Source organism: Arvicola amphibius, chromosome 2, assembly GCF_903992535.2.
Source record: "Arvicola amphibius chromosome 2, mArvAmp1.2, whole genome shotgun sequence".
NCBI lineage: Eukaryota > Metazoa > Chordata > Mammalia > Rodentia > Cricetidae > Arvicola > Arvicola amphibius.
This window is the reverse complement of record NC_052048.2, coordinates 164,641,417-164,645,849: the sequence shown is the minus strand read 5'-3', so window position 1 is coordinate 164,645,849 and position 4,433 is coordinate 164,641,417. Positions and strand designations below refer to the sequence as shown.

Sequence of the window (4,433 nt, the reverse complement as noted above, 5' to 3'; positions counted from 1 at the left end):
CTTCACAACTCAATCACACAGGTCTGTATTAATCACAGCAATACATATGTAAATGTTAATATTTCATTGTCTCTTCTGTGAGAATGTCTGTGAATGGGCTTTGCATAATCAAGCTAAGAGCATTCGTGAATCTGCATGATGCCTCTGGTTTATTCTGTCTTGATTCTTTTCATTTTGTTAAAACCACTCATTTTAAGAATATGTTTATTTCATAGAGAAAACTTCTATTTTTAATCGACTGTATTCTATATAGCATGGGAGTGTTTTATAATTGAATTATATACAATAAAGATGTGCTTAAATTAATGTGTCCATTTAGATAAAGTCTTATCTCTAAAAGTAGTGGATGTTAAAAAAAATAAGTGAAGGTTTACTTAATTTACTTCTGAAAGATCAGTTGCTGATGGTTTATAGCCTCTATATGGCATAAACACACTAAATTTCTGTCTTTGTTAAGTAATTTCTAGAGTAGATATGATTTTTTTAACAAGATGTAAAAGCGATCATTTCTACTCTGACACAGGGAACACAAATTTAGCATATGATTTTGAACACAGTAAGCTTGACTCTACTTCTTTCTTTTTACAAATTAATAGTTATTAATTTTTCTGGAGAGAGACTTCAAAGTATTGTCTTTAATGTGAAAGTAAAAAAAAAAATCTCATGTGATAGCACCTAATGTTCTCTTTGACGCTTTAAACTGGACTATGATTCTATTATTTCAAAAAGAAGTTTTTACTTCAAAAGGTAAAATAAAGTTTCAGCCAATGAAAATGTAGCATATACAATGATCAAGTTAGTACAGTATAACAATTAATAGCACCCCTGAATGATCCAGACATTCTGTCGGTCAATAATAAACAAAATGAGATGGTACCAGAGCAACTCAGTCATAGGCCAACAATTTTGAGAACGTGAAGTTCTGCAACAGAACTAGTCTGGTACAGAAGCCAAGGATTCAAGAGGCTATATTCAATGTACATTCTGTTTTCTCCTGATTTTGACTCATAGAATCAATGTTAGTGATTCGCTTTAGTTGTGAAGGATGTCAATATTTACAGATTGTTAAAAGAGAATTAATCCTTGTTTGTAAAACAAAGAAATAATTGTGTTTCCTAAAGGAATATTAGGGAATTGCCCATCAAGGGTGTGGGCACTGAGGGTCTTGCATCTCTCCCTGCAAATCCAGCTTGACTTTTAGTTAGAATTCACATTTGCCTAAGGGATAGGTGTTTTGGTTTTTACTCTAAAATAATAGAGGTCTGCTTTTTCACTATGAGCCGCCAACATAGCTGCTTTGAACCAAGATTGAAGAAGGCAGTGGGGGTCATTATGGAGATGTACTTCACGTGCCTGGGCAACAATTTCCACACCAAGATGTGTGCTCAGAGATCACTGTTATCCCCAGCAAGAAACTGCTTGGCTATACCACTCATCTGACGATGTAAACTCAGGGAGTCTCGTGAGAGGTGTCTCCATCAAGTTGGAGGAAGAGGAAAGAGCAGTGGTCATTATGTTCCTGAGCTTTCACTCCTGGCTCCGATCACTGACACCAAGGAAGCACCGAAACTTCTGGACAACTGGCTGTCTCTCCAGTCTACAAGTCACTCAGCCGACAGTCAGGATAAATTTCAAAATGCCACATGGAGCCATTTTACTCTCTTCTGTAATAATTTCCATAAGCCTGGGAACATTTAAAATAAAAAAAAAATAGAAGTTAACTTTCAAGGAACTGATAATCTTATGTTTGAGAGAATATGCAGTAGCACTGTGATGTATTTTGTTGCTCTTTAAGTGTCAGTGACATCACCATCTTGTTTTATAGAGCTGTGAACCCAGTATTCCACACCCTGAGCCCAGTTCTCCACTCCCTTCCTGTACCCAGTTCTCCACAGCCTGAATCCGGGTCTCCACACCCTTTCTGACCAAATTGAGCCAGCTTGATGGCCTATAGATGCTTAGTATTTATGGATGGTAATTGTTTATTTAATAATTCTGAGAATTATGCTTTATAATCTAATGGTTTCCAAAAGGATAAAGAAATGAAGGAGGTAGAAATATAAAGAGAGAAAGAAGCAGAGGATGGAGTTGGATGGAGTAGAGGAGAGATGAAGGAATTACTCCACATGCACCTGCATTCTACTTGTGATACAATGCCGTACATTTTAAATACTTTAATCCATAAACTGAAATTGTACTTCCAAGAGTATTTACCTTCTCATTTTATACAGAATAAATAATCCACAATTAGACATATAGGAATAAACATATTTCATGAGGTAATGATTAAACGTTTATTAAATAGAGGCCTTCATTACTAAATTACTTATTAAAATAGTAGAAAGATTTTATTAGAAGGGTTTTATTGAATGGTTTCCCATAACAACTACTGGTGAGTGTTGTCATGTTATCTATGTCTTCACACACACTCTCACACATACACATAGACACACACACAGACACACAGACATACACATAGACATAGACACACACTCACACACACATACACACACATACAGACAGACACACACATAGACACACACACAGACACACAGACATACACATAGACACAGACACACACATACACACATACATACAGACACACACATAGACACACACACAGACACACACTTTTTAAGTTAACATGCTGATTGCTCACAGAAAGAATTTAAAGGCAAAGTAAGAAAAGAGACAGCGAATGTTGAAGCCTCAAGTCATGGAGATTTTGGCATTAAATAAAGACAACTGTAAATTCAATCTATTCTAGATTCGGAAGATAAAGTATCTCACTGAAAGTTGTATCAGAAAAATTTCAAAAGAAAGATAAACACAAATGCACATACATATTTCCTCGTTGAGGATCTCTTCCATGAAAAAGGTCTGCGTATGAAAGACAGTCCAGAGACATCTTTGAAGGTTCTCTTTCAAAGCAGCTCCACTTTCCCGTGTGTCTGGGGATTTCTGTTATTAATTGAAGTTAATTTTCTAGCATATCAGTTTGCCGCGCACGTGGGAAAGATTGATAGCCTCTCCGATTCTCGAGAGTGTTGGAAATGACACTGTTCCATCACCGGGTGCCTTCACTTTTATCATCACAAATCAAATTATAAACATCGGGGCAACCTTGCTGGAATCTGGCTTCGGGAGATTTCCATAAGATTAATTAGGCGGCCAAAGCAAAGGTGGTAAAATGGAAAGGGGAGGGGGCGGGGAAGGAGGGAGAGTGGAACCATTCATTCCTGGCAGAATGGAAAGCCAATTCAACAATGGGTAATTAGCGTGGGCCACGGATCCTCAAAGGCACTGAGGACACTGGACTCTTTCTCGTACTCTGATGTTTAGTGCCGTATTGTGGACCCCTCTTTTAATTAGTGCACTTTGATACCCACAGGAGTTTGAGGCTCCAGGGCATGCTAAACACAGACTGACACCAGCAAGCTTCTGCCTCCTTCCACTCTAATTAGAGACACAATGAGCTGCAAAGACAATGTTTTACTCCAAGATTTCTTCTGCAGATACCTCTGGCAGGAAACAATCGTTTATTTTGTGTCTATATTGGTATTCAGATTAAATTGTTAGCATGCAAAAGATGAGTTAAGGGCACAGATCTACTAAAAATGCTTAGCAGGGTGCAGAAATGATGGAAGCAATTTGCACAGAGATTGTTGTCTTTTGGATTTTAGTTTTGCTTTTAATTGGAATAAGCCTTCAATTTCAATGTGGGCTGTATTCTAAGGAAAACAACACTGTTTTGAAATATCCATAAATTCTGCGCCTTAAACAAATTGTTCTAAAATGATCTCAAAGGAGAAGAGAGAGTGTATGGAAAGCCCCTCTCTGAATTCAATGGCACTGAAATACCTAAGCAGCACTAGGGAGACTGACAGAGGTCATTCCTACAGGAAGAGTGCTAATCTGTCCAGAGCTGTTTAAGAAATCCCTGGAACATTTGCAGTGCCAAGTTAAAAAAAAATTTATAGTCTTAGTTTTGATGGACAGTTCCAAGCTGATTGGAAGAATATAAATATCCCAAGAGAGATTTCATATTGAAAATTACTCTCAACACCCACAAAATACAATATGTGTTATTTTCACTGTACACAGTAAATCTTGTCATCCTGAAATTGAAGCATGGGACAAATATTTCCATATATTATTATTGTCTGTATATTTCTATGCTATATAGTCTACCTTGAAAAAAAATTATCATGGAGTTGCCATTAAAATAAATTAATGGCCGGGCGGTGGTGGCGCACGCCTTTAATCCCAGCACTCGGGAGGCAGAGGCAGGCGGATCTCTGTGAGTTCGAGGCCAGCCTGGTCTACAAGAGCTAGTTCCAGGACAGGCTCTAAAAAAGCTGCAGAGAAACCCTGTCTCGAAAAACCAAAATAAATAAATAAATAAATAAATAAATAAAATAAAATAAATTAAT

At 37.2% G+C, this 4,433-nt stretch overlaps 1 pseudogene; it reads left to right on the top strand.

The window, feature by feature from the left end:
* The first annotated feature begins 1,275 nt into the window (after positions 1 to 1,275).
* LOC121677098 lies at positions 1,276 to 1,714 on the top strand (annotated as a pseudogene).
* The last annotated feature ends 2,719 nt before the right edge of the window (positions 1,715 to 4,433 follow it).